This window comes from Mastigoproctus giganteus, chromosome 7, assembly GCF_048544385.1.
Source record: "Mastigoproctus giganteus isolate SK-2022 chromosome 7, ASM4854438v1, whole genome shotgun sequence".
NCBI lineage: Eukaryota > Metazoa > Arthropoda > Arachnida > Uropygi > Thelyphonidae > Mastigoproctus > Mastigoproctus giganteus.
This window is the reverse complement of record NC_143581.1, coordinates 213,271,456-213,294,740: the sequence shown is the minus strand read 5'-3', so window position 1 is coordinate 213,294,740 and position 23,285 is coordinate 213,271,456.

Below are 23,285 nucleotides of genomic sequence, written 5' to 3'. Positions count from 1 at the left end.
CTTGTTGATGAGAGAGGTCAGAGGAGGATGGCTAGAATTGTGCAAGCAAACAGAAGGGCTGCAATGTCGCATATCACGTCAGAATATACAACCTTGGTGCGCAGAACAAAATATCACAACGGACCACTAGTCGCACTTTGTTGCGAATGGGCTACAACAGCCGACAGCCATATCGCGTACCTTTGTTATCAATGAAAAACAAGGGAGGACGCCTCCTGTGGGAACAGGAACACCAGCACTGGACTATCGAGGATTGGAAAACAGTTGCTTGGTCTGACGAGTCAAAGTTCCTAGTGCATATCATATTGATGGAAGGCTCAGAATTTGTCGAAAACAACATGAATCCATGGATACGTCATGTCTGACAACTACTGTGCAAGGTGGTGGGGGCAGTGTTATGGTGTGGGGAGTGCTTTCTTGGCACACGGGTCCATTGATACCCATAGATTCGCATCTGAATGCCACATTGCACCTAAACATCATTGCTGATCAAGTGCATCCATTCATGTTGACAGTTTATCCTCAGTCAGATGGTTACTTCCAGCAGGATAATGTGCCGGTGCACAAAACCTGAATCACTGGAATGGTTCCAGAAACATGACAGTGACTTTTCTTTGGATCTCAGTCCTATTGAATATCTTTGGGATGAGCTGGAAAGGGCTGTTCGCTACAGGCTTACACCTCCGTCGAATCTCAAAGAACTGCATGACACACTCATGTCTGTGTGGTATCTCTTCCTGCACAACATTTTCAGCAACTTGTTCAATCTATGCCCAGATGAATTCAGGCTGTTTTGAAGGCTAAAGGAGGCTCAATACACTACTAGGTAGATGTACCTAATAAAGTGGCAGCACAGTGTATATCCAGATTTTAGTAAGGCGTTTGGTACAGTTCCTTGTGAGAAATTATTCTACAAATTAGAGCAGAATGGGATAATAAAGAATTTAATTAAAGAACTTAAATCAGTAGATTTAAGAGATTGGTTGAATGACAGGAGATGGAGGATGATCTGAAGAATAAACCACACCCAATCAACCACATTAGCAACAGATTGCAGAATTTTACTGTCACAACTTGTATGAGGGAAAGTCGGTAATCCAGTCATAAAGGGAAAGGAGAGAAGAAGCAAGCAGGCAACTGACTTAAAACAGTATTTATTTTTTGATATAACTCAAAAATATTTAGATATATGTCCTGTTGCTTTGGCAAATTCTGGAAACCCACAAAAAATCCAGTTGCTGTTGCAACCAGTGTGATGTACGGGGATGGGCAAAATAATGGAAACACCTGATGTGAAAGTACATTGCTCGACAAAATTAAGAGCATGTAAAAATGTAATGTAACTCGTGATGTTCTGTTCTCTGATAAGTCCCATTTTAGCCTACAAACAGATTCTAGATGTTATTCCATCTGGAGATGAATGTCATTCCATCCCTCCAACATCAAAGAAGGGGACACTTATGGTGGAGGCGGTATTCTCGTGTGGGGCGAAATAATGATCAACGGCCACCCCTCTTTATGTTTTTGATAGGGGTACTGTAACTGTGCAAGAGGTACTGAGAACAGATCCTCGAACACTAAGTGTGATTTTTTAGGGGTAGAATTGCCTCAGATTTTCTTTTCATGAACAACATTGCCCCTACACATAGAGCTCATGTGGTGGAGGAATATCTTAAAACTGGATATCCAGTGACTGCCATAGCCAACATAATCATCAGACTTAAATCTGATCGAACATGTGTGGAATACCCTTGGGCGTCCCATTGCATGGTGACAGCCAACTCCTCGGTCACTTGGTGAGCTAAGGTCTGCACTGGTGGAAGAATGGGATTTGTTGCCACAGAATCTTATAGACACATCAAGTGTTGTTTACAGCTGCTAGGCATGTTTGGCCATTGGAAGGATCATGTGGCATAATGTGATGTGACCATATTTTCAAGCATCTTGTATCAACTTCTGTAACGTAACTTTTTGGTAGTTCTTATACAACCCTATAAATGCCCCTTATACCTGTCCGAAGTTTATCGCTGTCTCCTCATTTCGTTATTCTGTGGTACACCACCATACCAAATTTTGTCCCACTTCATCGCAAGTTACATCACGTTTTCTACGTGTTCTGTTAATTTTGTTGAGCAGTGTAGTAGTTTTTGCAATGGCTGTATGAATGGACAGGCAGTTCCCGCTTTGAGTTCATTTTTTTCAAATATCAACAAAATCGAAAATATGAACCTTTAATTGCAATAAATAAATTCTAAATATTCATAAATACAGCATTTCAAGAATAAACATTCTGATGATGAAGAATAAACATTCTTTAACATTTGTATAACGAAAATAATTTGCTTGATTTTAAAGGCTATGTTTTCATTTCTTTAGATAAATAAATCACTGTTTAAGCATAAACTGTTTTTTTTTACCTTTATTAACATTATGCTTTATCCACATTGTCTTGTAGTCGAGAACTACTGTGTTTATGAACATGCAGTGATGTGTTTTTTTTTTTTTTTTTAGCAGTAGCGCTGTGAGGAAAAGTCAATAAAAGCTGTGTTTATTTTTTTAGTGGTGATTAAAAAAGGTAAAGAAAATTACTAACCTGTCTGAATTCCAAATAGGTCAAATTATAGGTGCACATTTAGCAAGGCACTGGTATTAAAATCTTCTGATTTGTTTATTATATCCTGAGCAACTGTGTTAAAAGTGATGTCTGCATTCACAAAGTAAGTCAGAAATTTTGTTTCTAGCAAAATAGTTTGGTTAGAACTTCATTATGCTGAAATTCATGGCAGAGCCACTTGTTACGGATAGTAATGCTAGAAAGAGGATACAGTGGTGTAAAGAGCTCAAAACCTGGACACTTGGTTGGAAACATTTTCAGACGAATCATTCACACGTTTTCCAACATCAGGGAGTTGGAAAATGTGTGAATCCATCGTTCACATATTTTTATCATTTATTTTTGACAAATGCCAAAGGAAGTGCACCATCCTAATGGTGATGTTCCAACTGTCAAACATGGAGGAGGAGGAGGATCAATGGTTCGGGCAGCAATATCTTGGCAGTACTTTGGTCCTATCATCACCCTGAATGGGTGAATTACTGTCACTAATTACTTTAGTATTCCAAGTAACCAGGTTCAGCCCATTGGGCAAACATTGTTTCTGATGCCATGTTTCAAAATAATACTGCTCCAATACACAGTCAATAGTGTCCAATCTTCGTTTGAAGAACGTGAAACAGGCGAAGCATCCCATTTGGAGAAGAGAGTGAGAAGCAAATTTCCTCCACCTTCACCACCTCAAGGAGCTTGAAATGTTCACAAAGAATGGTCCAATATTCCTCTCAAGACAGCAAGATTTATTTAAATCCATTCCATTTAGAATATAAGCTGTTTTAAAAGAAAATGGTGACCCATCACCATATCACTTGTAGTGCGTACCTGTAACTCATTACAGGTGTGATAAGAGTTACAGGTATGCACTACTATTCCATTATTTTATTATAATGGCGACTCTGTAGCCAGGTGGGAAGAAGCAGCAGTGCGTAACACACGCTTCTTGATTAGACCGGGGTTCGAGCCAGTCACCACCAAATATGGAGGATGCGGAAAGGTCAAGGGAATGACCACCGCACATTCCCGGAGCAATATGGCCTTAGTTGCTAATGCTCCTAAAAACCAAATAACTAACAAACAAACAATCCATTATTTTATCCATCCTTGTACATCATTTTTAACCTCTGCATCAGAAAAAAATCTACCACCAATCTTATTTAGATGGGCCAAACATGGAAATTACTAAGAGCAGGGTCAAGGTATGGTGGGAGGAGTTTCAAGAAATTCCCAACAGACATCATTAATGGCCCCTTGGTTGTAGGTGCTGCATGTGACCTTGAATTCTCAAGGAACAGCAATTCCTCCACATCTGTTCAGGCTGTTTTCAGTGAATTGAGTTCATTTCTCAGAAATGTGCAGTATGTGCTACTTTTGGTTTCTTCAACATTTTTAAAATGTTCTCCCATCTATTGCTAAAAACATAATATTTATGGCCCATGTTTGTTTATGACTTACTAACCCTGCTTTCCCCCCCCCCCGTACACAGGAACAAGGAATACCTATCTTTGTGGCAACTTTCACAGCAATATCTTATTGGGTTTTGAGATGATTAGTAATTAAGCCATAATCAGTCCACTTATTGAAATTATAAAAAAATATTCTTAAATGCTTTTCTCTTTATTCAAATTTAAAATCATTTTTATATTTTAGAGAACACAGGATGAAAAACCGCTTATGCCTAAAAGTGTAGAAAAGTGCTTTCCTTTCGGTGTTCCTTCTCTGCAGAATTACATTCCCTCTCTCATATATCCACATTTCTAATCTCAGTATCCATTTCAAAGTCACTGAAGGACACCAAACTGAAAACCTCATAACCTTCAACCTCAAAATAATGTAAAGTAAGCAAGCCGTTAAAAATACCCCACTTTTCACTTTCAAGTCGCGGATGCAGCAGACTGACAAATTTATGGAGTGTAATTAGGCTTCACAAATAGAGAAAGCGTCATGTCGATTTGGAGGCTACTTGAGTAAACATGGATTACCAGGAACCTTTTGTTCCAAGAAATGGGGTTTCTTAATGACTAGAATTTCTTAATAATATGGCTTTATTCGGGCACGGGACCCACTCCGGATGTGGTGAAATAAGCTAAAAGTATACTAGCAGGATGCTGAGTCGCCAGCTTGGTCTTTAGACAGGCAATGACTAATTGTTGGTTTCTTTCGACTTTATGAAAATTTATGCACCCTACAGAATAACGATGCTATGCTAGATGTGATACGTTAAAACAAAACAATTCTTGATATACCATCTTATGGCATACAACAAATTATTTTAAATGTATCGTATCAGCACGTTACGAAATACGTGGCATTAAAATAAATTTCGTCTTTGTAATTTTTATAAACGAGCGAAATATTTCTGCATGATTTTAAGAGAGAGAGAACAGGAGGCTGGAAAAATAAAAAAATAATAATAAAAACAACGTTCTGGTAAACATTCAAATTGACACTTATTTTCAGGAATCAAAAATCGTATTTTATATTCCTACATATATTGCTAGTCGTCTGTTATTTTATATCAAACGACTTATCCGAGAGAAGTCGTTTGATATAAAAGAACCAGATGACTAGCAATATGTGTAAGAATTATGTTTTAAATTACATGAAACTGTGAATATAAACAAATCCATTTATCGCTACGGTATAAGAATGAAGATTTTGGGGTAGAATCTACAAAGTAAATGTCTTAGCATTAATATTAGTCACTATCGTATTAATTAATAGTAAAATGAAAATTTTACAGTGGAACTGAGTCTTTCAGTTATAATTTTTAAAGCCAAAATATTTCTTCACTGTACTTCGTTAATTTTATCAGGAGAAAGGGACAGAAGGATGACGCTACCACGGTAATCAAACAGAATCATACCGTTCAATTAAATACCTAACCACAGGGACGAAGTGCAGATGCCTATCACACAGTGCCACTATTCTCACATTTATTATTAAAAAATAAAAATAAAGTATGCTGAAATGCCCTTGCCCTCTCGTATACAGCAGTTCCTGTCTTCCTATGATTTCGGTAGTAATGTTGGTACAACGAGATTTAAAGTTACTGCACAACAGACCGACCAACTAGCACCGGAATAGAAACGAAATAATAAACATTCTTGAATAATCATAATAAATTCTAAATAAATAATACATCTCAAAATAACAAATTCTTGTAGTCGTTTACCACACGGCAGTGCCGAACCAAGGTATTTACGCGCCCCAGGCAGAAAGATTTTTCGGCGTCCCCTTTACTAAGGATATACACGGATGAGCCAAAACATTATGACCACCTACCTAATATGATGTTGGTCCTCCACGTGCAGCCAAAACAGTTCGTACCCGGCGAGGTATGGCCGCTACAAGATTTCTAAATGTGTCTTGTGGTAGCTGGTACTAACACGTAACCAGCAGATCCTTTAACTCCTGTAAGGTCCGTGGTTGAGACGCCGTAGATCGAAGTTGCTGTTCCAACACAAACCACAGATGCTCGATGGGATTGATGTCTGGGGAATTTGGAGTCCAGGGTAATACCTGGAAGTCTTCCTCTTGTTCCGCGAACCAGTCTCGAACAATCTGGGCGGTGTGGCATAGCGCATTACCCTGAAAGACGGCACAACCACAGGGAAGACCGTTGCCATGAAAGGATGTACTTGGTTAGCAATGATGTTTAGGGTTTGTGTATATAATCTTGTCAACGGTGGCACCCAGGCTTACGCCTATCTCCACCTGTATCCGATTGTAAGAGGGGGAAAACCCTTGTCGCCTACAAACGGCCTGAGTGTTTAATTAACAGAGCATTCTGCCACCAGGGAGCAGCCACACAATGGGCAAATGCCACCCCCCCCCCAGTGCTCATCCCTGGCAACAGGAACTGGGCCCAGCTCCACTATCAGTGTCTATGCATTAACAGCACCAAAAACCCCGCACCTACCAGTGAAGTGCAAGACTGGTAGGTGCCAGCAAATCCCGCTCCCAGGCAACCAAACCAAACTTATTTTTTGGTGACCTGAATAATTAAATTCATATGCCGTGCTGTGTCTTATGTCTGTTAATTGAATGTGTTCTTTGGTCGATTTCTCTGTTTTGCTGGACGCCGGGTGGGTAAAAGTGCCTTCCTGGTAACCCAAAGTAGCGGGTTCGAATCCCACCTCGGGCTTGGATCAGAACAGAAAATGCAAAAACTTTGGCAAGTACAATATGGCCACAGAAGCCGATGCGCCAACAACTAACAAAAAAACAAGTTTTGCTTTGCTGGACGAAAAACCTCAGTTTATTGGGAAAAAACCTTGCTATTTACGCCTGAGACTGACTAACTCGGCTGAGTTAGTCAGTCGGAGTGAAAAAAGCCCATTAAAGTTTCTCGCGTCATCGACGGGATTCGAACCCGGACCTTTTCCACCCGGTGTGGGGAGGACGGTGACGATATCATTGTGCTACCCGCGCAGACCACACTCCCGAGCAGCACACACCTGAGGGCCCATAAAAAAAAAAAAATTCTGAGGACTGCTGCATTCAATTCCTGCAGTGACAACTCTTTTGCCAATAACACAACAACAACAACAAAAAACCTGCAGACAGCTCCGATGAAGGAAAGAGAAAAAAAGCGCAAAAAAAAAAAAAAAAAACCACAGGAAAAAAACCCCAGCAAATCTCATCCAATGGTTACTACGACGGGTTTCCGAAACGTAAGGTAACATATTTTTTCTCTCGATGATGTTCAATAATACGAAGTGGAAATTACACATCAAGAAATAAGTGAACATGCACTACTTCTCCACAAAGTCTCCAGTTTTATTAATGCACTTGTCCCAACGATGGATCAGTTTATGAATACCAGTACTGAAGAAGTCCGTGCCCACACGCAGTAACCAACATCGCACCGCCTGATGAACTTCCTCATCCGCGGTGAAATGCTTTCCTGAAAGGTGTTTTTTTTAGAGGGCCGAACAAATGGAAGTCTAAAGGCGCTAAGTCTGGGCTGTAGGGAAGATGTGACAGAGTTTCCCAACGATTATGGCGCAACCACTCACGAGTGGTGTGAGCAGTGCGTGGAGTTGCTTTGGCGTTCAAAACAATCACGTCGCTTGTCAGCAGTCCTGGTCGTTTGCGTCAAATGTTGGCTTTCAGTTTTTCTGATGTTACACAGTAAAGCTGTGCATCGATTGTTCCCCCCTTCGGCAAGAAATCCACCACCAAAACGCCTTGGCGATCCCAGAACACTGTGGCCATGATGTCGATCATCAATGTCAACACGGCTCGCTTTAAATTCATTGCACCAAAAACATACCTACTTCTTTGTCATCACCTTTTCGCCATACACAGGAACCAGTTCAGGGTGAATGTCACTTGGTGAAGATCCTTTTACTTGCAAAAAGCGAATAACTTCACGAACACCTGTTTTGGAAAACAGTCGCACGGTAGCCGCCATTTTGCAACTGGAATCTTCTGTGAGGTGACAGTACCGCAACACTGCACTGGCGGTCTTTTTGTACGTTATTAACGGGTCTATCTGTCCACGGCGTTTTATCTCATTCCCTTTCATCATTAAGCAAAAAATTGTTACCTTACATTCGGCCAACTACAGAAGGCAGAGGCAATATTGGAAGCACGAAACATGGATGGAGACAAACAAATGCTACAGCGCGCTCCGTCGTATGCACAAGCACTGAGGACACCAGCAAGTGACTCGATAGTGGCCGGCAAAGCACCCGAACCCGAAAGAAAGATCCTACCTAAACAACCACACTTAGTGGTCCTACGACCAACAAAACCCCACGACAACCAGTCCAGTGAACAACTCAAATCCCAAATAATGACTAACCTAAACGAAGAATTTAAGACAACAAGAATAAAGGCCGTAAGGAAAACAAGGAATGTCGGACTACTGATAGAAACGGAAACCAGAGAGGAAGCACAAAGAATAATAGAAAATCCGAAAATACCTGAACTAGGACTAACCGCTGCTGCGCCCAAAAACCGAGGCCCTTCAATCGTAATATATGACCTGGCCAAAGACCTTACCCCAGATCACCTATCAGAGGAGCTATTCCAAAGAAATCTACAGGCCATATTTCCGGACATGAATAAGGAAGACCTAGTGACGCCCAAGTACATAACTAAGTCAAGGGACGGAAGCCGCCAAAACTGGGTTGTCGAGCTCGCGCCCATGGCATGGAGGGCTTTAAGCACCCAGAACAGAATCTATGTTAACTGGGGCAGTCACCGCTTTCGGGAGCATGTGACTGTGCCCAAATGCTACAGGTGCTGCAAATTTGGGCATACAACCCACACATGCACCCAGACAATTCCCACGTGCGGGCATTGTTCGGCAAAAGGTCACGCCTTCCGTGACTGCCCAAACAAAAACACCGACCCAACCTGTGCAAACTGCAAGAGTTTAAAGTTAGATAGCGCACATTCAATCAGAGATGGTCAATGTCCTACATACCTAAAAGCAAAGAGTTTATTCCAATCAAGACTCAACTATGGGAACACATCCTAAAAAATATAACATCACAGAGGTTAAATTCATGCAGATAAATGCACATAGAGCCAAGGCGGTCGCCGACCAAATCCGCAAGAAGGCGGAAGAAGAAAACATTGATGTAGTAATATTACAAGAACCATATGTACATATGAAGGCTGTCAGGGGCTATCCCATAACATACAAAGTAGTCCAGACGGGGGATGACACCCCATGGGCAGCGATTTTGGTAAGAAACCCAGATATAACGGTGACCAAAATCACTCAGCTATGCACATCTTGGGCCGCATGTGCCCAACTCACCACGGCCTTGGGCGCGTTTTATGTCATAGCCCTTTACTGCCGTCCGGGTGAGGACATCGACTTCGCAGTAAGGTACCTAAGTCTGGCTAGTGATATGCTCCCAAATGCAAAAATCATCGTGGGAGCAGACGTTAACTGCCGGTCGCCAATGTGGCACAGCCATACCCCAGATAGACAGGGTACCAGAAACGGGACCAAGTTGGAAGAGTTCCTGGCAACCTCACCATTAACTGTACTAAACTTACCCAACAATCTGCCTACATTCTGCAACACATTATGGGAGGCCACTATAGACGTTACCATGGCAACTAGGAATGCTGCCAACAACATTTCCAAATGGACCGTCCGTGAGGCCTGGACAACGTCTGATCATCGCGCCATTACGTTCAGTCTAAACAAATCACTGGCCACAGTACCTGTGAACAGACGAACTGCCCATAGATATGCCATAGCAAAGGCAGACTGGGAACTCTTCCAGACCACCCTACGGAATAGCATACAACAACGACAGAGAGAACTCCAACGTATCGAGGACCCAAGAATCCTCCAAATTAAAACGACTGAAATCATAAAACAAGCCAGCGACACAGCCATCAGGAAGAAAAACCCAACACCAGGGAAAGTGCCCTGGTGGAATCAAAACCTCCAGCGACTCAGGAAGGAGGCACAGGAAAGAAGAAAGGCCTTCCAGCGAGCCAGACGCTCCTGGCCGATGGCGGAAATTGAAACCCTACGACAGAGCTACAAAGAGGCGAGAAACGCCTATACAGCACAAATTAGAGAAAGCAAAAACCAATCCTGGGAGCGCCTGGTCTCCACCACTGGAAACAAGGACCCTTGGGGACTTGTATACAAGATCGTCACCAACAAACTTCCCAGAGGGGAAGTAGTTGAAGCCACTAAAACACCTGAAGGAAACTTGACTATCACTTGGGAACACACCATCAACAATATCCTTGACGCTCCCTTTCATCCAGAGATACAAACAATGACAACAGAACAGAGCCGAGTTTGCCAGGCCAACGAGACCCATCAAACGGCAACAAAAGAGCACCCTTTCACCATGGAAGAGATCAGCAATGCAGCAGACCTAATAAAGGGAAATAGATGCCCTGGACCGGACCTTCTGGAACCCGAAATTATCAAAAAAACGGTAGAGTACGCTCCGAACTTACTACTAAACCTATATAACCTCTGTCTCAGAGAAGGTATCTTCCCGAATTCCTGGAAGATGGCAAACGTTAAGCTCATCCTAAAGAATCCAACAAAGCCACCACACCTTCCGGACTCCTATTGGCCCATTGCACTTTTGACAGTTATCAGTAAGCTATTTGAACGACTACTTTACACACGGATCCAACATTACTATGATGAGGCAGGCCTGGCCTCAGCAAACCAATTCGGCTTCAGACGGGGAACCTCCGCCGTGGATGCCTTAACTCACCTCCTGACCAAGGTAAACAGATGTAATACAAAGTACTTCCTAGTGATAGCCGTGGACTTCACTGGGGCGTTCGACTCACTTTGGTGGCCGAGCGTCTTGGCGAGGTTGCGCGAAGCCAACATGCCGGAAAACCTCTATAACACCATCAAAAGTTACCTAAGCAACAGAACCATCAAAGTCACCGCCCCCTATGGCACACTCTCCAGGCATGTCCATCGGGGCTGCCCTCAAGGTTCGGTCCTTAGCCCACTACTGTGGAATATTGTCTTGGACACCTTTCTTAACATCGATCTCAATGAAGTACAATCTCAGGCATTTGCGGACGACCTCATTCTGACGATACAGGCAAACTCAAGAGCTGCGTTAGAGGCCCTCGCAAATCAGGCCCTGACCACTCTCCAAGAATGGGCAAACCGAAATCAACTCAAAATATCCTCCACAAAAACAAACTCCATCCTACTAAAGGGACGCCTTGATCTTAGGCGGCCTCCGCAAATAAAAATTGGGCAGGAAACAATCAAATTCTCCAACCAACTGAAATACCTAGGCGTGATATTGGACCAAAAACTGTCATTTCAGGACCATCTGAAATATCTCCGTAAAAAAATAAGACGCTACGCAGCCATGGTTGCCAGGGTCACGCGTAAAGAATGGGGCTTAAAAAAGCGAGTCCTCAAACTGTTCTACAAAGCTATCTTCACTCCGATCGTCACCTACGCATCCGGTGCATGGTTTCAAAAAACTACAACAGCAGTAAACAGACGTATCACGGACCAAATTCACAGATCCATCCTCCTAACCATCACTCGCGCTTGCCGCACGGTGAGCACCCACGCCCTGCAAGTGCTCGCAGGCACTCTCCCGCTGGACCTAGAAATCATACAATGCGGCCTACTATACTACCTAGACAAAGGCACCCCACAGACTTTCCTGGGGTTCACTATTGACCTAACCAGCAACAGAAATGTGGAAAAGAAGAGGGTACAAACTCACCTGCAGCAGGCATGGCAGGAAAGGTGGAGCAACTCTCAAAAGGGAGAGATCACAAAGAAATTTCTACCCAATATTGAACAAAACTACCCAACCTCACCCAACTGGTTCTCCCCAGGTCTACAAGCAACGTACCTCTTAACTGGACACGGAGCTATTAATGCCAAACTGTCTCTACTTGGGATTCAGGTTGATCCAACTTGCACTTGCGGGGGGCTGGAGAGCTGGCAGCACCTAATGTATGACTGCAGGCTCTATGAAGACCTACGTGATGTTTTACTCACCAGAATCCACTACTTACCACAGGGACAAGAACATCACCTCCTAGACACAAAGGAGGAGTATCAAGCCTTCTCGGATTATGCACAGGCACTGTTCACGAGGAGGAGGACGAGGAGAAACCAAATGGCCGCAGCCCACAACCCACTACCATTATAACCAAAGAACATCTGTTCTTCAGCTCACCGGGCTCCCTTGCTTGGTGCCTTTCCACCCCCTCCCCTGCGCCGGTGGTGGGACAGTCCCCCCGGCGCCCCCTACTTTCTCCTGGTGAGGCATGGGCATGCCTCACTGACTTCTGGGGTTGCCTACTCTATCATCCCCATATTTCTGCCTTAACCCTCCCAGCCTTCAGTCTCCCACCCACTCTATCTTTATGCTAGCGAATGTCCCACACACAAAAACTTAATTATGTAAAAATTCCCGTTCGCCCATTCTTTCGGCCTTTATGCAAGCATTATCCCCCTCACCTAACGATCATCAAACCGACGATGATGGATATGTCTCTGTCTGTACGTACGTCCATATAAAAGAGCGCGCGCGTTGTTTTTTTTTTTTTTTTTTTTTTAAGGTCCTAGCCTCTGAAATCTCAGGAAATTAGGTGGCAGGACCTGCCAGAGTGAAACTAAAACTACTGGGTTCCTGGTCTGCCTCCACGGGGCGAAGGTGGGGCAACGTTGGGCCTCAGCAGGGGTCCAGCGGCTAAACGACCAGATGAACAACGGTACACGACATCACACAGATACAAAGCCCACACACTTTTAAATCTCTGGCATTTCCCAGTGAACTGGTACACCCACAATGAAAGCAACACGGAGATGGGGGAAACCCCTGGTGCCGTCTGACACTAAATACACCTTACACCTTACTTTTCGGAAAGTAGTACCAAAGAAGTGCTGGTCAGTTGCATGAATTTGGTCTCATATTTTTGTCTTCAAAGTGGTTCAAAGTCTTCTCTTTGGATTAAAATTGTGCCCATCAAGTTCTCTAGGTGTTGGTGAGTCTATTGATGGTTTATTTGTGCCCAACTTCTAAGGCATTTCGAAAATATGAGTAATTTTAATTTCGGGCTGTGCGTCGTTGCTTTCAACAGAACACAGCGCTGAAATGCCATATAGGTTTGACTGTTGTTAACACTGCAATTTTCTGCTGTGGATCACCTTGATGTTCCTTATTTTAAAACTTGAATAGTGCAGTGAACTATTCTTGAACAGCAATAGTGATTCATGTTATTATTTAGATACGTGGTTTTCAACCTTTTTTTAATAACGGTACCCCTAAGTAATTGATTTTATTTTGCGGCTCCCCTTCTCAATTTTTTGCCTGTTAGATCCGATTCTCTCTCTCTCTCTGTATATATCCGTATATATATAATATATGTTATATGATATTTATTACAATAATATAATTATAAAAATTACATTTCATAATAGAGATTATATATATATATATACAGTATACAGTTTTATTCTTTATATAGAGATACTAAGTAAACATCAATTACAGATCCCACAAAATTAAAAAGATACTGTGTACACCTTTTTATAATGATATAAACATATAAATTAAAAAATAATAATAAGTTTTAAGTAACTTAAACCCAAATTCGCGGCACCCCTGGAATGTTGTGGTGGCAACCCAAGGTGCCGCGGCACCCCGGTCGAAAACCACTGATTTAGATGATTGGCTCACTACAAACTAGTTTTTGCTTAGCTGTAAATTTTGTGTGCTACAATTATGTATCTGTAGAGGCAGCCATTGCTTCTCCCCCGTGGTAGTAAACAAAAGGCTTTGTTTGCCATCGTTGATCACGTGACCACCATGACTGTCTCTGATTGATGACACCAGCCTTGATGCAGTAAACCACTTTATTACTAACTCTAATCTCAAATAACAATTGGATACAATATTGTTGTGATGTAACTGATGCGTCATAAACATAATAATTATAGCATAAATGCCTTAAATGTTATTTAATTGGAATGAGTTGTATTATTGTCTATTGAAGATGCTTTAAGATAATTATACATAAGTTTGTCTAACTTATGTATAATTATTGTACATCTCAATAACTTTAGTAACTATGTTTGACGAAAATTGCTCATCTTCCATGCCAGGGGATTTGACCGTTGCTCCGGAACTGGCGGAGGCTGGACTGGCGGATTTCCAGGACCCTTCTATCAGTATTGTTGATATTTTAGGGCAACATTTTCCCCCACTTGCACTGGTCCAAGAAAGGACAAAAGTAACTGATAATGGTCAGAATAATGAGACAGTCCATTTAGATGACTCTGCTGTTCTTGATTACGTTTTTGCTCTGAAGAATAGTTTATTTGACTTTCTTAAGAATGGGACTAAGGTTTCCCCCTTCCATGATTGCCGAGGTTGGCAAGGTATGGAATTCCATGGAATGCATGTTACTTGAATTAACCATTGAGAATGGAAAGCTAAAAACTCAAATTGCATGTAAAACATTGCCTGCTCAAATTTCAGCAGCTAGCTATGCTGGTGTAGCTGCTTATGGTATAGGCAAACAGGTTAATGTGAGTGCGATCCCCTCCTGGACACCAACCAGACACGCGGTATTAGTGCGTGCTGATGACAAAAGTGAACTCAAAACAAGTGACGAGATAAAAAACAAATGGTGACAAAGGCGTTTAAATCAGAATTGAAGAGTATAAAGATAAAATCAATAAGAAAGGTTAGAGATTGAGATATTGTAATTGAGGCTGCCTCTAATAATGATCTTGAGAAACTAAAGAAGTGTAGTAAGTTTAAGGATCACAATTTAAATGTGGATCTTCCTAAGAAATTGAATCCCACTCTTATAATATATGACGTTAATAAAGAGATCACTGATAATGATCTTCTTGAGGATTTATACGATAAGAACCTTGCCGAGTATAACTGGTGCCGAATTCAAAAAATGTGTCAAGGTTATATTTAAAATTAAGTCTAAAATTAAGAATAACTTTCACTAGGTCATTGAAACCCCTGCCAACATTAGGAAAATTCTATTAAATACTGGTAATCGTGTATATATTGGACAGGCATCACATGGAGTAAAAGATTTTATTATAGCATCACGATGCTTTAAATGCCTCGGTTACGGTCACTCTGCACGTAATTGCCATCAACCTGAATATACTTGTGGGCACTTTTGTCCAACTCTACATTTGGACAAAACATGAGAAACTGGCAAGTTAGAACTGCATGGTCAGCGTCAGCAAGTGACCATAACCCTATAACGTTTGAAGTTGTTATGGATTCAGGCTGTACGGCAAGAAGGAACACATATCCGATTTTCCAAGGTACAGGACTCAGGGTGCAAACTGGGAAACGTTTGAGAACAGGCTATGCGTAGAAGCCACGGCTGATAACATTGAGAGAATTGGGCAACTGCCGGCAATGGAGCAGGTGGAAGCCGTAAATGACCTAATAAGGTTGGTCTGTGATGCCTCCCTCACAAAGAAAAAGAGAAAACAGAATAATGTGCCCTGGTGGTCTCAGGATCTCACAAATCTGAGAAATGAATTGAAAACTGCTCGGCGTAACTACCAGCATGCCAAGAGAAATAATAGGGCAAGGGTTGAGGTGGACCGTCTGAGTGACCTTTACAAGCGGCCAGGCGGACCTACTTTAATAAAATTTATAGAGAAAAGAAGAATGCTTGGGAACAACTGGTTAAATCGACACTAAAGGATGAACTGTGGGGACTTGCTTACAAAATTGTAGCAGAGAAATTGCACCCTGGTGAGATCGTTTTGTCTATCTTGGCTGATGGGCAAGAGACTCTTTCTTGGACAGAGTCAATGAATGCAATATTGGATGGCATTATTTGCCATGACATTTGTGTACCAGAGTACGGAACAAACTAATTTAAGGATGGAGCACTTGATGTATTCTGGATAACTGGACCCGTTTACTAATCTTGAAATTGGCACAGCTATTGATTCTTTGAAGGATAACAAATGTCCAGGCTTAGATTTACTTGAAGTTGCAATATTAAAAAGAATCTGGACAATCAAACCACAACTAATTGTTAATCTTCTTAATTCCTGTTTGGCTGATGGGCGTTTTCCAACTCCCTGGACAAACAGGAATTAAGAAGATTAACAATTAGTTGTGGTGTGATCGTCCTATTGCATTACTACCAGTGCTAGGCAATGTTTTAGAAAAGGTTATTGTAACTAGATTTATGAAATATTATAAGGCTAAAAATTTACAAGTAAACACTCAATTTGACTTTACAAAAGGCTGTTCAACTGTTGATGCTATAAAGTTTGTAATGGATTCGGTCTCAAATGCGGATTCCAAGTATGTCCTCGGCCTCTTTGTGGACTTCAAAGGTGCCTTTGACACTTTATGGTGGCAAAGTGTCCTGGCGAGGCCGAGGTGTCTGCTCCCCTTTATCGTCTAGTTTCTGATTATTTCTATGGTCGTAGCCTAGTTGTGTATTCTGGTGTCTGTTCGCTTACTCGTGCTGTTACTCGGGGTTGCCCTCAGGGATCAATCCTAGGACCGGTCTGCTGGAATGTGGTTCTTGATGGGTGGCTCGGGGTACAGCGCGACAAAATTTTGAAGGCGGCATATGCAGACGACTTGATTGTATTGGTTTTTGGAGAGTCTCGTAGGGAACTTGAAGAACGTGCGAACGAAATCTTGGGAGACCTTGATGGTTGGTATAGTGTACACAAACTACAGATTTCTATTGACAAAACTAAACAAATGCTTTTGAAAGGTTATTTGAACCTGAATAGACGCCCCCCCAATGTAAAAATTAATAATCAATCCATTAAAATTGTAAGAATGTATAAATATCTTGGAATAACGATGGACGATAGATTTAGTTTTGTAGCCCACGCAAAAATGTGCCGAACAAAATAAAAGTCTTAACTGGTAAAATCACCAAAATACTGTAACTAAAAATGTCTGTGGAATTAAACCCGTAACTTTAAAGTTATACTACGAGTGTATTTTTATACCAATAATTTGTTATGCTGCAGGTGCATGGGGTTACCGTGTTAATAACTGCTTAGTCTTGAAGTATTTGACTCAAGCACATTTCTTTCTTCTTGCAATCACAAGAAATTGCAGAACAGTGTCGACAATGGCACTCCAAGTATTGAGTGGAAAACTTCCTATTCAATATGAAGTTATGTACCACTACTTACAATATTATCGTCGGAAAGCTCTGCCTGCAAGGGTGAGCAACTATTCAATTAATTTAGACATACCAACTAAGGATGATAATTGTAGAATTAGAAGAGAGTTTGTTACTAGTTGGCAATTAACTTGGTCCAATGCAGAAGTTAGTAGAGTTACTTTTAGTTACCTTCCTAACATATCAGAATTTACCAAGCAACGGTTGGCCTGGTTTTGTCCATGTCTGAATGTATCTTTTCTTCTAACAGGGCAAGGCAGCTTGAACTCCAAATTGTTCACTCTGGGGTTAGCTGCCTCTCCATTATGTAAGTGTGGTGCTCCTGAGACCATAGAGCATTTAATATTTAACTGCTATGTCTATACAGATTTAAGAAATAATCTACAGCTTCTTACAGAAGTGTACAATGAAGATGACCTACCATGTTTTGTCAATGATAAAGAAAATTTCCTAGCTTTTTGTAATTTTGCAGATAAATTGTTTGCACGTAGGAAGAGACTAATTGGAGTTGATCTGTAAAAAGTGATGCCAAGTAATCCAGAGTTTTTGTTCAAAGACAAGAACTATTATGCTTTTTTTGTCCATTAAATATGTTTTCTGTAAATAAGTCCTTAGTTTTCTTTTCTTAAGTAAATATGTTGGTTCCACGATGGTAATGATGTTGTTTTGTAGATTATTTGCTATAAATATAAAATTGGATTTAGTAAAATTAACAGAGAGGTTGTCTGTTGGTTGTGTTAGTGGTTCTTGAGCAGAGTGTGGTTTCTGTCAAAATGTGACTTGTAAAGACTATCACGATATTAATAGCGATTTTGTGTACAGAGGAAAAGCTGGCTATGCATGATGTAAATATGATATTGAATTGTAAAACGCTGACAGGATCTACCTATGTTTGTACATGGATAGCGCCTTGCCATTTGCCTTCTGAGTTTAATGCTGAAATCTGGTAGTGTCGGATCAGATAATCATAGCATCAGACAAAAAAAAAAAAAAAAGAGAGAGAGGGAAAAAAAAAAGTTGAGGCAAAGTGGTTGAGTCCTGTACAATGACTGGACAAGTGTGTCTGGCTGCTGTGGCCTAATAGTAATACTTTTGAAATGGTTGGTGTTAATTAATGTAATGAAGTGTTATTTATAGTTTTGGTTTTCTGATTAAGTCCCCCAGGAGTGGTGATCGTACTCACTTAGCTAATAGTAAACATTGTATATAGGTACTTTTTTTTTATTTATTTTATTTAATTTTCCCTTGGGGCTCCCAGGCTTACCTGATAGCCCCAATAAGAGTCTCAGCTAGAAAGTGGACCCTGGCGTGCCTCCTTGTGACCAAGGTTGGGAGTCAGGGGTCAGGGGACCAGATGTTCAGTTGAGTGCTGGCACTCAACACTCAACATAACAAGACACATACTTACACACCTACATACATACACTTGCTGGCCTTCACCTTTTCAGATGCTACAGCAGCATGTAGGGGAAACCCTGGAGACCGCAACAGAAACAAACACATCTTGACACCTTGACTTTGACCTTACTTTTCGGGGGTAGAGCCCGTGCGCGTGTAGTGTGTAGACAAGTGATTTGTATGCTCTTTAACTTTTTAAAAATTTAAATAGTTTCTTCCCGTTTATCAAATCTAAACTTATACTAATAGATGCCTTATTGGACGTTCATCTCATCCTTCAACTTATATTATGCAGATTGTCATCAGGTAACCTTTTATTTTAAAAATTTCCTATATGATATGCATATGTGTTAAGATACTCTGCCGCTGCAGTGTGACACAAGGTCAAAGTTCTCAGCTACAAAGGCTTTATAGTCAATGGCGGGGAAACACAAGGTCAAACATTCCTATTTTTGCAGGTGTTAAGAGTGTCAACCTACCTCCCTGCTAATAGCCTTACATGGAGTTGTGATGACCTTCCGATCTGAAAGCGATTAATTAAAGGAACACAACAGTTTATTCTGTCAATCGCAGCGGCCTTGTTTCCAATGCATTTTTCGGGAACAATTTCTTATACTCTAGCAGCGATTAACATTTATTAATTTGATTGCTTGCTGAACTATTTTACATAGTGAACTAACTGTGCTGTGTCTTAAATTATGCTAATTTAGATTAGCATAATTTAATCTTAAATTTAATCTTAAATTATGCTAATTTAGATTAGCAAAATTTAGCATTAGGAGCGTAATTTGAATATGCAAATTCGCTACGCCCCTGGCGGCTTCAGTAGGACTTATTGGAAAAATTAGTAGATTTTGGTAGGACTAAAGTATAACAGCCCAAATATACCATTGATTACTAATCTTTCGGCTATATACTCCTTATTTTCAAACTGAGACGTGACAACTGTTTTAAATGAGTGCAAGAGAAAGTCCGGTTCCCCAAGTGAGGAGGAACCCGATCCAGGATTCCACCCTCCACAGACCACTACTCTTAAGACCCCACTGAAGAGTGGCTATCTGTCACTAAACAAAAGAAAAAGAAAGGTAACAAGAAGTGCAAGGAAGCAAAGGTGCACTGGAACACACTTTGTGCAGAACCAGTACAGGATGAGGGGCATGCCAAACCCTTGGTGATTGATCAAGGTCCAGTTGATACACCTCCTCGTGATTCGGTATCCAAAGAGGCCATGGCCTCAGCATTACCCATTGCCACTGTTCCTGCTGCAGTTTCTCCATCTGCCACAGCTGCTGCATCTGCTGCCCCTGCTCTTCTCATAGCTCATGCTCCTCAACTGGAAGCCAAAAGCACCACCCAAGTTCAAACTCCAACAGCCCTTGCAGCTGGGCTAAAACCCTCTACGAGATTGGGAATTCCACCACCCAGAACTGAAATTGACAGGAAATCCATGATTGGGCCAGTGTCCCTACACCAAACAATCTCACTGCTCCACAGACATCTAATTGCATTCCTAAACAACGACTCAAATAGATTGAAGAAAGTAGCTGGGAACCACATCCAGGAACTTTGGTCCAGCCTGCAGTCCATAACAACTGAGCTGCTAACAGACAATGAAAGACTAAAAGCAATAAATGATGAGCTCAGAACAAAAACCTCAGTGCTGGAGAAAGTGATCAACATCTTTACTAAAGTTCCAGCCTCTACCGACCATGAATGTGTAGCTGCCAAGGATCCCACCACCTCTGGAGTTCCCATTGGAACCACATCCTATGCTGGAGCTCTCAAATCTGGCATACCTAGTTCTTCCACCCATGTCAAGGTGAGGACCCTACAGCCCCAGACTGCAGAGAAGAGACAACAACATCTCTTTCTAGGTGCGAGCGAAGACACGGAATTAAAAACAAGCAGCGAGGTGAAAGAGTTGATACAGAACACCATTAGAACGGAATATAAGAACCTAAAGATAAAGTCTCTCCGGCCAAACAGAAATAAAGGAGTGCTGCTGGAGACAGCTACCCAAGAGGACCTGAGGTCCATTTCAGCCAGTTGCTCTCTGTCCACAGCTGGAGTTGCCATAGCCCAGCCAAAACAATCCAATCCATCCATCATAGTGTATGACATACCTAAGGAACTGACAAACGAAGAGGTGCTAGAAGACCTGTTCCATAAGAACCTAGTAGACTATGGGTTTACATGGAATGACGTGAAGACAGAGACTACCTTTAGATTCAGTACCAAATCTAAGTCTAGTGCTGCTGAACATAGAGTAATCAGCGTCAGTCCACGAATCTTTAAGCACATTCTCTCTCTCTCTTCAGATCGAATTTATTTAGGCTGCCAAGCCCACAGATTCCGCCAGTTCACAATTGTTACAAAATGCTTCCTCTGCCTTGGATATGGGCACACCTCCCAGGGCTGTACTCATAATTCCCCACCTTTTATTTTTTATTTTTATTTTTGTGTTTTTGTATGGGCGGCTCCTAGAACAGAAGTTCATCTCCGCCTCGTTGCTCTGTTCAGTTTTTATACACTCTGTAAGGGTAAGGCCGGTGTGTGTCTTATAAAAATAAATAATATTTTTTTTTTTTTTTTTTTTTTTTCCAAACCGAATCCACACAGGAATATCCCAGATTGCATGAAGATAGATGAAAAGGAAGGGGAGAGAGGGAAAAAGAAAAAAAAAAAAAAAAAAGCTTTTCATCCCGCACGGGAGAAAGTGATAGGAAAGAAAAACTGTGTTTGTGAGCTTATGTGTGTGTGTTCTGTAGCGTGATGTTGTGTTTTGGCCTATTGGCTACCTGGAAGGAGTGAGCACCTGGACGATTCCTCCAGGTACTCGTCCCTAGCAGAAGAAGGGCAAGGCCTCCCCTACTATCTGCACACCCTCCTCCCTGGGGAAGAGTTCCCAGGGAAGAAAGAAAAACTTGTATAAGATGAAGAGAGGGAAGGAGTAAAGAGGAGAAGGACTGTTCCGGCCCAGGAAAGTCCCAGTCCAGGATGGATAGCTAGAACAACAACGCAAACAAATAAATAAATAAATAAATAATAATAATAAAAAAAAAAAAAAAAAAAAAAATTAGTGTGAGAGAGGAGCTTTCCTGGTCTGGGGAGCCCCAGTTCCCCACCTTGTAGTCACTGTGCCCGAAGTGCTCATGTGCATGTGGAGTGTCCGCATCATGAGGAAGAGCCCAGCTGTGTCAATTGCAAGAGCCGCCGCCGCCCCCATCACCACTCAGTCTGGGATATAGCATGCCCGGAATATCAGAAGTCTCTAGAACTCGTACGGCTAAGGACCGCTGATGAATAGCCCCCAATCCCATTCCTACCAGAACTAGAGGACGGTCTACCAGGAATACTCTCTTCCCTCCAATGGACACACCCAGTCACCAATGCCTCAAAGTCATGCAAATCAATGGGCACAGGTCTCGTGCATTGCCGATGAGATTCGTCTGGCTGCTGAGTTGCATGCAGTGGATGTGATTGCAATCCAGGAGCCTTATGCTGGTAAAAACCATTCCAACCACACATCCAAAATCACCGGCTTCTCAATGCACACTCGAGTCATCCAGCCTATCTTGAAGGACCCAAAGACGTATCGTCGTTCTAAACAAGGATTTGGATGTCCTCGTAATACCTGGCCTCTGCAATCACCTTGCCACTTGTGTCCAGACCACTTATGCCACACGGTCATTCTACCTGCTGTCCCTGTATTGTCCCCCTTCTGCTGATTTTAACAACTCACTTGTTCCAGGAAGTTGTTCCACAACTTCCTGGAATATGCTCTTGACTTCCTCCGCTCAAAATCTCTCCTAGTTGCCTCTGACGTTAATGCCAAGTCTGAGTTCTGTTTTTGCCCTACTGCTGATGCCCGTAGATCACTTCTGAACAATATTATCTGACCCAGTCCCTACACCACGTACAGCAGCTCTACAGGTGAATCGAACATTGATGTCATCATCTCCACTAGGGACCTTTACCCCCTGGTCTCTGACTGGAAGGTTATCCCAGACTGGACCCTCAGCAACCATGGTCATACTTTTCCTCATAAACTTAACCCCACTGAAAAAAGACAACCAGATAAGACTGCCTGCACTTGTGAGATTCTCCACCAGAAATGTCGACTGGAAATCCTTTGAATGTTCTATTATAGGAGACTTCCCCGAAAGTGAGTCAAATTTATATGAATCCATGCAAGCCAATGAACAGGTAACTGCTCTCGAGCAAGCAATCCTCAAAGCATCCTATAAATCCGCCAAAAAGAAAATATTCGACCTATTGTCTCCACTTGGTAGACCAATGCTCTCACTAGACTTCGGAGACTGGCACTGTGGGAGCGTCGTTACTACCAGTAGCACCGGGACTGGGCGCCCCCAAAAGTCGAACGCCTCTACAGTGACTACATTCAAAAGAAAAACGACTATACTAAAGCCATAGCAGCCAGAAGGAAAGCAACCTGGGTGAGCTTTGTTAAGGAAACTGGGAGTTCCAACCCCTGGGGTTTAGTATATAAAATCACAAGAGATAAAACCTTCACCACTGAAATTTTCAAAACTGTACAGGCTAACTCCCAGGAAACCTCCAACTGGTATGATTCAGGCAACCTAATCCTTGACGGGTTGTT